The following is a 12,577-nucleotide window of genomic DNA, read 5'->3' as shown; positions in this document are numbered from 1 at the left end:
AGAGGAGGTGCCAAGGGAGACACTGGCACAGCCAGCCTGCCTTGGGAGGCCAGAAGTCCCCGGGGACAAGGAGGTACTTCAGATGAAATCCCTCCCAGGAGCACACCCAGTGTCACCCCCAACCACCGTCGAGGTCTGGCCCTGCGCTCAAGACCTGCCAGGTGACTTTCACCGTGACACACTGTTCATTACAACAGAAGTCCTCTGGCTTCCCAGAACCCAGTCGCATATCACGTGGCCAACTTTCCAAACTTTTAAAGATTCTAGAAAATTTGACTCATTTATTTATTGCTTATACATTATTCTTCCAAGTGATACCATGATACCACTGAAATCATTGAAAATTCCATGTGATAAATATCCATAAAGTTGTTACCTCATGGACTTACAGACAGAAGACAAGTAACAACATGGATTGAAAAAAAGAAAAAGAAAACAACCATATTAGAAGACAAACTAAGAAAGTTTAGCTCTGAGCTTGTACAATTAGATAAGAAAGAAAAAACAAGTTAGGTTACAGAATGTTTTCCAGGTATGGTGGTGTAATCCCAGTGTGCAGGAGGCTGAGGCAGGAGGATTGTAAGTTTGAGGCCAGCCTCAGCAACTTGGACCCTCAGTAACTTAGCATGATCTTGTCTTGAAAATAAAAAATAAGAAGCCATGGGATGAAGCTCAGTGATAGAGCTATATCCCATGGGTTCAATCCCTAGTACAAAAAATAAAAACACGCATATATCCCCTCTTTAATTAAAGAGAACATACAGATCCACCAGGAGATGTTGCCTTGGCAAATTTCAAAAAAAGGATCATTTACAAAAATAGAATTTACGTGCAACTTTTTAGAAATTCATCTACTATGTATATAAGACCTATGCTTATGCGTGAGTATGCCTTGTCTATTTGGAGGTACATATAAATCTCTCTGCCATCTACAGTCTCTTCTTGTATACGTATTTCACAGATTTCAATTGCAACTTCCACAGACTGCACGACCTCATCTGTTTCAGTGTGTAGCAATGGCTGCGTGTCATGAGGAAGAGTCGGGATCTGGTAGGAAAGAAGGTAATCCCACAACTCCTCTGCCCTCCGAGGTCGCCGAGCTGATCCTACACAAGTTTGGTTGTCTTATAATCTAGGGCCCTTGCCCCCATGGGGGGAAAGGAATGGTCAGTCTTGCTAAGGCCAAGACCCTAAGGCTGCGACCCAGAGGCCTGGAGAAAGCTCTTTGGCACCCAGATGTCCTGCCCCAGGATGTTTCTGTCTAAACCCATCCCATGGGCCAAGACTGGCATATGACTGGGCGCCTGCTCAGCTCCCATTTGGACTCCACTCCCTGCTGGCCCTGGAACCCTGCCCCAAACCACAGCTGCCTGGCTTGGGGCCTGACCCTCTGCCTCCTCCTTGCCAGAATACTCTCTTTTTTTCTGGAGGGCAGGAACTTGTCATTGTACTGCTCCTTCAGCTACTGTGAAGGGTCCTCCTTCCACCCTGATGACCCAGACAGCCTCCACCCCTATGTAGTGAGCCACTATTTTGTGGTCTCTGTCCCTCTGTCCAGAGACCCTACCTCTCCCACGTCTTCACCTCTTGGATTAAACCTGTTGGAAGTTTAGACCCAAGTCCACCAAGCCTGTGCGTGGTCATGATGCCAAGCTGTCCTCCTTAGAAGCCAGCCTTTCCCCACCAACTCACTGTCTTAAAAAGGTGATGAAAGCAGATGGACATGTCATCTTTCCCAGAAGGTGGTCCAGGCCCCTAACACCAGGGGGTTATTTATAGACAGTGCCCAGGGAGGGGGTGCTACTCCTCCACCCCACAAGCAGAATCAGGAGGAAACTCAAAAGAGTCGAAAGTTACCACACTGTGTTCAAAGGCACAAAGTTTTCTACTTCTCCTGGCCAAATTGCTATAAAGAAGCAGAATATATGTCCCATGGCCAACCCCTTAGAGACAAAGAGGTAAAATGACCTGTTCAATCCCAACCTTTATGATGGGGAACCCTGAGAAAGAGCTGAAATATTCCCTGAACCTCAGAGGCTTTCCAGAAGAGGAGAATACTTTGGAATCAGAAGAGGAGAATACTTTGGAATTTCTTGGGACAAATCCAAGGTTGAGGGGAGGTAAGAGGGTGGGACTGTATCAGCTGATTGTGTCCCATAGAAACAATTTCCAGGTACCTGCAGCAATGGACGTGGCTAACCAGAAGGGACCACATGTGATCTTTGAGAGGCTGTCAGGAAAAACTGCCAAGCCTGGGTTGTGGGGTATGTGCTTCCTGAGGCTGAGGGGTCCTAGAGGGTACCAACCACCGATGGTTGATGAATGGCGGCGTAGCCCTATGTTTGGAAGAAAGCCATGTCTGTAACTAAGTATGGGAAGCAGTTCTGCAGCGGCTGGTCCATAGCAGGCTCCCAGGGTACATTCACAGCTTCGGACACTGGAGACCCCACCACTGATGTAGGGACCGAGCCATGGCCCCTGGGGCTGGAAGAGACTGCCTGAGGTGGTCCAGGACTTCTCTCAGGTGGAAGCAAGCTCCTCTGTAGCTGCCATGCCTCTGGAGGGACTTTGAGAAGTCAAGGCTCTGTGGAGGGAAATATGTTCTCTTCTTTTCCACCTGATTCTGTCCTCCAAGAAAATGTTCCTATGGAAAACAGAGAGACAGGAACTTGAAGGTGGGCCAGCAGAGGCCGAGACAAGGCGTGAGAATAAAACATTGATGGGCCACTGTAGTTTTGCTCTTCAAAGTGCCTAGACCCCATTAGCTGGGGCCTGTCTTTTGTAACTTCAATTACAAGTGCCCAGGTATTTATTTTCTGGTAGTGATTAAAAAGTAGATAAAATTCATAAATAGCAAAGCTACATAGCTTAAGCAACCTTCAAATAGAGCGGTTAACAGAATGCAATTACATAAAGAAGTACATCTGATGTTAGATGTGCCAAAAAGCTAAACAAAATAGAAAGAAAATCCATCATTCCGGCCAAATAAAACAGGGAGTGATTATGGACAATTGAGTTCTTTTCTTAACACAAGGAAGTCCTAACCGGCAGTTTGGCCGAGTGCTTCAAGATGGGAAAACACCCAAACCAGCCTCTCCTGTACCTTCTTCAGCTCTGCAAAAACCCAGGCACAGACTGAGGTTTCTGCTGGGAAGAGACGGCTGTGTGGCAGGCGCTGCTGGACCAGGAGCTACAGAGAACTCGTGGTTGTGGTCTGCACTGCGGCTTAGAGGCCTGCTACCGGGAAGCCACAGGGACAGGCTTGGACGTGTGGACAGTGGTCACAGGAGAGGCGTCCACTGAGAAGGAGGAAAGGAGACAAGGTAGTTATTAAATAGCAAAAATAGTTTGAAAGCAAACTTTGCTAACTGTGACCGTCCCCTTGTGTTACCATAATAAAATACCATGCATTGGGTGGCTTGTCAGCAATAGAAACTTACTTCTCCCAATTCTGGAGGCTGGAAGTCCAGGATCAAGGTACCAGCAGATTTGGTGTCTGGTTCATGGACGACCCTTTCAAGCTATGCTCTCACCTGGTGGAAGGGGCCAGCTGGTTTTTTATAACAACTGAAATTCCATTCATCACCTCTCAAGGGCCCCACCTCCTGGGCAGGGGATGTGGCTTGGTGGTAGAGTGCTTGCCTAGCTTGCACAAGGCCATTGGTTTGATCACCAGCACTGCCAAAAAATTATGGCACCAAGGGCCCCCCATCCCCGTACCATCACGTTGAGGGTTAGGACTTCAACATACGGATTTGGAGAGTCCATAAGCATTCCACCCACTGCTCTGGAGAAGATAGCTGCCTTAATAATAGGTTTGAACAGTCTGTGTTCATTTTTAAGTCATTATAACATGCACTGGGACAACAATTCCCTAAGGAAGACTGAAGTATTACCTGTGCATGGGAACTGGGAAAACAAGTATTTTAGTCAGCTTTTTTGCTGACTAAAAGATTGGACTGGAACAATTTTAGAAGAGGAAAGGTTCATTTGGGGGGGGCTTGTGGTTTCAGAGGTCTCAATCCATAGATAACAGTTTCTATTCCTTAGGGCTCAAGGTGAGGCAGAACAACATGGCGGAAGAGTGTGGTTGGGGGGAAGCGGCTCACATGATAATCAGGAAGCAGAGAGAGACTCTGCTCACCAGATTCACATTTCACACCCCAACCATAACACAAGCAAAGGTCCTTAGCACTATCGATTTTCAAGGTGTGGTCTTGCTAATAGATATTTTTATTTCCTTATATCTCCCAACTCACTACAGATTTCCAGGCCCCCTCAGAATCACTGAGTTAGAATCTCCTAGGGCAGGGCCCATGGATTTGTATTTTAAAGCTTGTAAATATATTAATTTGGAAAACCATTCACCCACAGGGTAAAGGACCAAATAGTTACCATATATCTCACCCGTAATCTTGTAGTAGCTGGGCGCTGGAATGCACCTTGAATTTGGAATCCAAATGCTTGGGTTAAAATCATGCTACTTAGCCTTGAGCAGTTCACTTAATTTCCCATGACTCCAGATTTTCCCATTTACAAAATGGAAATTCTACCTAGAGTTGTAAACATTAATTGGCAAAGAACTTAAATGCATCGACACCGTAAACTCCAAAGGGTTCTATAAACTTTATGACCATCATGATTACCAGCCCTCGTGGTATCATAAGTTCCCATCCAGGCGTCAGCTCCTGGTTTAAGTTGCTGCCATTTCTTGTCTAGGCCAGACAGTAACCCCCCTAACATTGCCCCTTTCTTACCGTTTCACACTCTGCTGATTATACATCTGCCTTACTGAAGCCCTCCAAAACCTTCCTGTTGCCCTTGGAATGTGGTCCAAAATCCTCCATAAAACCGATGGATAGAGAGAAGGTAGCATTGATATGCAAATGATCTAGAATCTCATTGGCTGCTCAGTAAAAATATACCCAGTCTTCATTTTAATATTTGGGAGCCCCAGGCAGCCAAGACGCAGTGCAGAGGATGGTGCCCTGGCTTCAAGCAGTAGAGAGGCGGGGCAGGGTGACAGACAAGCCCCTGACCTCATAGGCCTGTGGGGCAGCCCATTGAAGAAAGATGTGAATGTGGTGTCAACATACCTTATATACAAACAGAGGTATGATAAATTGTGGTATAAAGGTGCATTAAGAATTAAGAATTGTAATGAAGAAAAAAGAGAGCGCTCATGTATAATGGCATAGTTTGGCGTGAACATACTTTATATACAGAGTGACGAAAAATTGTGCTGTGAATGGATACTTATGAATGTCATGCATTCCACTATTGTCATGTATGTAAGAAATAAAAAAGAAAAGAAAGAGAAAGAAAAAAACCACACTATCAAAAATGTAGATTGTTAGGGGCTGGGATTGTGGCTCAGCGGTAGTACTAGAGCTCGCCTAGTACATGGGAGGCCCTGGGTTCGGTCCTCAGCACCACATAAAAATAAATAAATAAAATAGAGGTATTGTGTTCAACTACAACTAAAAAAATAAATATTAAAAAAATATAGCTGTTAGACTGTGTGAACCTAAAGGCATTAATTCTAATTCATAGTGTTTATAGTAACATAATTAAATATAATTTAAAGGGCTAAAAGAACACATAACTTTTAATATACAAAGATACTTGCTAATAGATATTTTTATTGATGGGAGCATTTTTAATTTAAAAAATAACCTTTCATTTTACAATGGTATGTCCCTAGAAAAGTTGCAAAGATACCCCAGAAGTTCCCTTCTACTCCTGGCCTAGTTTCCCAAGCTGTCAATCTCACCTTAGCATATGCATCTATCAAAAGCAAGATGCCCATGTTGGTACAGTATTGTTAACTGGACCCCGGTCTTTATTTGGGTTTTCCCAGTTCCCTCCCGCTGAGGTCGGGGTCTAATCCAGGAGCCCACGCTGCTGGGTCCCCTCATCTCCTTGTCCCCTCTGGGCTGTGAGGCGTCCTGAGCAGGAGCCGGGTGGACCGTGCCTCCCTGGGATTGTGCGATGCTTTCTCAGGACGGCTGGACAGTGGTCTGGGGAGGCAGAGCCCAGAGCTGAAGGGCGGCTTTCATCACCCACGTGGAGGTGCCTGCCATCAACATCCCTTCCCACTGTCCATGTTGACCTGACCACTCGCCAGGGGGGAGGTGCCAGATGGCTCCCCATAAAGGTCACTTTTGTCCCTTTTCTGTGCGGTACTCTTTGGAAGCATGTCCCTAGCACTCTGGCCATGCTCCAAGCCTGTGAGTGCAGGTGAGGGGTTTGAAGCTCCCCTCCTGAGAGGAGGAGTCCTACCAAGGTGACTTGGAGTTCTTCTGTAGGGAAGCCTCCGTCCTGCCCCAGGCATAACCTTTACCTTTGTGATGCACACAGCCTCTTTCCAGGGGACAGATTAACTGGATGCTGACACTCTCTGTCCCAGTTTCCCCCCTTCCCAGGGTCTTCCTTATCGACATCATCAGCATCCGCACAGCACCTCACCGTGGCTGTCCCCCTCAGTTCTCCCACAATCCCTATGGCCTACGCAGGACTTCAAAGAATATTGGTTGAAAGACCGAATGAATTTAACCCAGATTTTTGTGTGTGGGGGGGGGGCGGGGAGTACTGGGGATTGAACCCAAGAGCTCTCTGTTACTGAGCTGCATCCCCAGCCCCTTTTATATTTTGTTTTGAGACAGAGTCTCACTAAATTGCCCACTAAGCTGACCTTGAACTCGCCATCCTCCTGCCTCAGTATCCAGAATCTCTAGGATGACAGGCTTGCACCACCCTGCCTGGCTTAGCCCAGAACGTTGTGCTCACCATTATGCGTGAGGGTTGTTCTAAGTGTTTTACGTGTAACAATTCCTTTCATCTCAACAACTACCCTGTGGGGCAATTACAGATGAGGAAACTGTGATGCAGAAGTAAGTTACCCTTTCATGTTATGGTTGGATCTGGAATGTCCCAGGAAGTCCCATGCATGCAGAGGTGGAGCTTTGGGGAAGTGATTGAGTCATAAGGGCTCCGACCTCATCAGGAGATTAATCCGTTGAGGCTGAAGGGACCACTGGGAGGTGGGACCTAATTGAGGTGGGACCTAGAAGGTTTTACATCTTCTTCCCAGCCATCATGCGCTGAAAGCTTCCTCGGCCGTCCCCTTCTGCCTCACCTCAGGCCCAGAACCATGGAGCTGGTCAACCATGAACTGAATCCTCTGAAATGGTGAGCCAAAATAAAATGAACCTTTCCTCTTCTAAGTCGTTTTTGTCAGGTATTTTGTAACAGCAATGAAAAGCTAATACACTTACCCTATATGCAATCCCTATGAAACCTCGTTCACCCCTATGGCTTCAAAGATTACTTGCACTGAATGACTCAGTCTTAAATGTAACCTCCATGAGACCCAAAATTTTCCTTGACTGTTGGGTTCTCCCACAAATCCCTATCACCCACTCCAGGACTTCAAAGAATATCAGTTGAAGAACTGAACAAGATTAACCTGGATTTTTCAATTTTTTCAACACTGGGGCTTGAACCCAAGGGGGTGGTACAACTGAGCTACACCGCCAGCCTGTTTTACTTTTTATTTTGAAACAGTGTCTTACTAAATTGCCCAGGTTGGATTTGAACTTGTGATCCTCCTGCCTCAGCCTCCCAAGTTGCTGAGGTTACAGACTTGAGCCATCCTGCCTGGCTTAGCCCAGAACTCTCTGCTCTCGAGGGATCCTAGCAACTCTATTTGTGTGGCCCACGGGCACTTCAGATTCAAAACATCCAGAAACAACTCGTCACCCCCAATTCTTCTCCACCCTCTGAATACATTCTCCGTTAGGTATTTTCTTTCTCTGTGACTCCATCATCTCTCTGTCACATAAGTCATTCCCCTTTATTTACCGTAGTCAGCCTGTCTTCAGGTGCCATAGTTCCACTGCTCAACATCTCTCAACTCACCTACTCATCTCCATTCCTACCCTAGACGAAAGACCCTGGGAGCAGGTTTCCTGGGTTTAAATGCTATTCCCTGCTACCTGTGGGGCCTTGGGCAAGTAATGTAAATGCTCCTCAGCTTCTTAATTTATATCATTTAAGATTAAGGTGTAGGGCTCCAAGTAATAGAACCCCATTTCAAACTGGTTTCAAAAAAGTAAAAAAGGAAATTTCTTGTTCATCTGAGTCATGGGTGTCCAGCTCGACCGAGGACAACATCGTGGCACTTCCTATCTTATATGGCTGATATACTCTGTATGGGGGTTTTAATTGTGCACAGGCTCTTTCTTCATGGTAGCAATATGGCTGCCAGAGCACCAGTAGTACATCCTATCCTCTCAAGAACTCTGGAAGAAAGACAACCATTTCCTGTTTTCTTTCTTTCTTTCTTTTGGTAAAACAAACAAACAAATAAACTCAGGACTGTTTGGAGTTGATTAGGCAGGGTCTATCACAGGGCCTTCAGACCCAGAGATGGGATCAATCTCATGCAACCACATGGAACCAGTGTAGGACACAGCAGGCCACCAGTGAAGACCCGAGTGTTGTTTCCAGGAGAACCGTGAGGCATCAGCCCTGTGGAAGCCTGACCCGCGTCCAGGTGCACACACGTCATGGCCTCCCTGTGTCCTGGCTGGATGTCCTTCGGCAGATGATTCATATGATTGCTGGAAGGAGCTTTCTAAAGCGCAAGTTCACCAGCTCAAGCCTCCCACGAGGACAACCAGCTCCTGCTCGGCCTCAGGCCTCAGCTCAGCCAGGGCCTGGCGAGGGCCGAGGCTTGGGAGGTGTGTGGACGCATGACCTCAGCGGAGCCTGACCAGCAGCAGGAGTGCCAGGGCCCAGGGGACGACTCAGGTCACACGTGGCAAAGAGAGCCGGGAGCACCACATACGCCGTGAAGCTAGGAGCCACCAGAGTGGGCCACGCGGCGACGGGATAGAGAGGCTCATGGGCAATGACGGGGGTCCCAGCTGGGCCAGGAGGAGGCTGCAGGGGGAAGCCCAGTCATCAGCAAGGACAGGCCGACCTTCCTGGAGCCAAGGGTGGAAGGGAACCAGGACATTGCTCAGATTCCAGCAGAGAAAGCAGATCTGCAGATAACTCAATCATGTGACAGGCGCATGCCGTCCCCAGGGCCCTGGCCCATGCTGGCCCTGTGCACCAACGCCGTTTATGTCACCAGTCTCTTTATATTCTTCAGGTGCTGGCACTAATGTCACCCCCTTGGAGAGGTGTCTAGGTCTTGCTATTTAAAGCACCACTCACTGCATCATCACCATTTTGCTTCTTTGTAGTGTTAACACTCTCTGAAATGATCCTGTTTACAGGATCTCTCTTCTCCCATTGTCCTGATCCTTCAATATTTTTTAAACCAATGATTTAGTAAAGGGAATGACTCTTCTAGCTTGAGGCTGGTAGGTACATAACATGCTTTAAATGCATCTCACATGACATCTGGCACATAGCAGATCCTCAATAAAAGGTAGCTATATACCCAATGGAATATCACTCAGCCATAAAGAAGAATGAAATTATAGCAGTTGCTGGTCAATGGATGGAATTGGAGACTAATAAAAGTTCATTGGATTAGACATAGGGGGATGAAGGGAAGGGGAAAGGATAGGAATAGTAAAGAATGAGACATAGCTTTCCTATATTCATATATGAATACATCACCGGTGAAACGCGACGTCATGTACAACCACAAGAATGAGATCCTGTGGCTGGGGTGGTGGCTCAGTGGAAGAGCTCTCGCCTGGCATGTGTGAGGCCCTGGGTTCGATCCTCAGCACCACATATAAATAAATAAAAAATAAAGGTACATCAACAACTAAAAATCATTTAGTTTTTATATGTCAAAATGCACTCTACTGTCGTGTCTATCTAAAAAGAACAAACAATTTTTTTTAATTTAAAAAGCTAGCCATATAATGACTATTATTAACAAATGTCTTGAATATTGGAAGCCCTGAGTTTGGGCTTGGCCCAGAGCCCATCCGGAGCCACGGGGTGAGACAGGTGGAGAGAGGGAGGGGCTCCAGACCACGGCTGCTGCTGGCCCAGGTGGAAAGCAGGTGGCTGGTGGGAGGCCCAGGAAGGTGCAGAGCAGGGGACATTGGGGCTGGGGTCCCTGGGACTTCCATGGAGTGTTGGAGTTGGGTCGTGGAGGCTGAGATAGGGAAGGAAGAAAGTTCTGATCTAGATCTCATCTGCCGTCAGTTGAAGACTCAAGGTCTAGCTCAGTGCACCTGCAGAGTCCTGGGCGACATCTGCCGAGCACTCACTATGTCGGAAGCTTCTGGTCAGAGTTGACTCAGAGGGGTCCCAGGCTTCTTAGGAAATGCCTTTTCTTGGGGAGGAGAAAGTGGGTCACAGTCGCTATGACATCAGACGTGCCTGATAGTGACACGCCGTGGAGCGGGGTGGGCACAAGAAGGGTAAGGGGAGAGCAGCTGGCAAAAACAGGTGAAGAGGCTGGTGTGGGGGCTCAGGCCTGCAATCCCAGAGACGCTGGAGGCTGAGGCAGGAGGATCTCAAGATTCTGACTTTGAGGAGGAACAATCAGAAAAAGCGCTGTCTCCTCATCAGGAGAAGATAGCCTCCGTTTGGACTTTTCTCAGGACCTTCACCTTGAAGGGTTGGATTTTTTTTTTAAACCATCTACGGCCCCTCGTCACCACCCTTTTTGAAATGAAGAATGTCCCTTGAAGGAAAATCCTTCAGTCCCTTGCTGAGCCGCTTGGTCCCTTCTTGGGGAAAGCGCTGGCCCCCTCTGTGTTTGGACCCTGCTCACCCATTGGCTGAGGTGGCCTCTGGGTGCTCCGGATTCCTCGCTGGGATCCATTTCTTCTCCCAAGAATGGAGCAAGAGCTCCCCAGGCTGGTGGTGTTCAGAACAGGAGATGACCCCGGGCGTCAGAGGACGAGGGGATCTTGGCTGGGTCAGGGTCTGGGCCAGGCCGCTTTCCAGGGTTCCCTGGGGACAGGCAGCCTAGGTCAAGGAGCTCTGCCTGCAGCTCTGCTCCCCACCTCCAGCCAGGGGCTCATCCCTCATCTCTCAGGTGACGGGAGGCGAGTGCCCCAGCTGGAGAACAAGGGACCCAAGGGCCCAGCTTGGCCAGTAGTCCTCCAGGTCCTCCTGGTCAGACCCGACCTCCAGGGGCCGTTTCAGGGACGGAGCCACCTGACCCTCCTGTCTTCAGGGAGCATCGTCCTCCTCTGCTTTGGGAGGGCCCGGCCGAGCCTGTGCTGAAGGACGGAGCAGGCCTTGTCTCGTTGGAGTCCCGTAAATGGCTCTGGACCGATCCGTTGCAGAGGTTGCCTTTGTCTGGTTTCGAGTCTCACCACAGAGTCCCAGGAGGAGTTCTGGTCTCAGAGCTGCGGTAGGGGACAGGCCTGGGCCTCACAGGAAGCCAAGAACCTTAGTTAGTTTTCATAAAGGTCACCCAAGGCCCTGAAATAGGTTCAGGGTACCTGTCTCTAAGTGGTTTCAAGGGTCACTCCGTCCCCAGGGTGGGGATATGAAGGTGGTAGACACTTAGTGTAAGGTGATCAGGTCATTGGGAGAGTGGTCCTCAGAAGAGATGAGTAGAGTTCCTGTGGGACCCCAGTTAGTTCTCCTGGGAGGGGACTGTTATAAAAGAGCAAGACTGGCCACTTCCTGACTCATCTGTGATCTCTCCCTCTCACACACACTCCTACCATGATACTATCCATCATGATGTGAGAGAGACAAGAGGGCCCTCGACAAGGGCCAAACCATGGGGACTGCCCGATCTTGCACTTTCAGCCTCCAAAATGGAGCTTAGTGAGCTTTTTTTTGCTTTATACATTACATAGCCTCAGGTATTTTGTCATAGGGACAGGGAAAAAAGACTAATACAGGTCTATAAATGAAATCTTTCTCATTATTACCAAATATAGAAGGTAAGCAAGAATTGACCATGTAGGGTTAAGGAAAACTGAGGAATAAATGGTGGTCCTGTTGAGAGTAGGGAAGGACAATGGTCAGGAGTTTGACTTTGATGTTATATTCGGAGTATGAAACAATCTCAAATGCAGAGTCTCAGGGAGCCAAGGGAGGAGGGCAACATTTAAAGATTCTTCAAGCAACAAGAAATCTCAAATGGGTCAGGCAGAGGGGAGTTGAGACATCAGAAGAGTCTACAAGGATTTAGTAGAAGCCTGTCCCAGAGCTAGGGTTGAAAGCTGGTACCACCTGGTGAGAAGGCAGACCCACCTGTTGGCTGGGGTGTACTGAGCTGCGGTACCCACAGAGAACCTGGATTTGAAGATCCAGACTCAGCTCTGTTAGGCAGAGTAGCTGTGGGGTGGGCTGAAGGCCACGCACAACAGCACTCTGTCTGTCTTTCAGGCACAAATCATAGTTCCTCCTTCGCAAATAGGAATAGTATGGATTTTAGTCAGGACTCTTTTTACTGCAAGTGGGAAAAACAACTTCAAAGTCTAAAGTAAAAAAGAAGTCAGTAGGGCTAGATCACCAAAAAGTGCGTGAGTCAAACTTCAGGAATGGACAAATCCAGAAGTCCAAATGACGGCAATTCTGGATGTGTCCTTTCTCATTTCCTGTTTCCCTCTGTGTCAACAGTTAGTTCATA

Source organism: Urocitellus parryii, chromosome 2, assembly GCF_045843805.1.
Source record: "Urocitellus parryii isolate mUroPar1 chromosome 2, mUroPar1.hap1, whole genome shotgun sequence".
Taxonomy (NCBI): Eukaryota; Metazoa; Chordata; class Mammalia; order Rodentia; family Sciuridae; genus Urocitellus; species Urocitellus parryii.
This window is presented reverse-complemented; position numbering follows the sequence as displayed.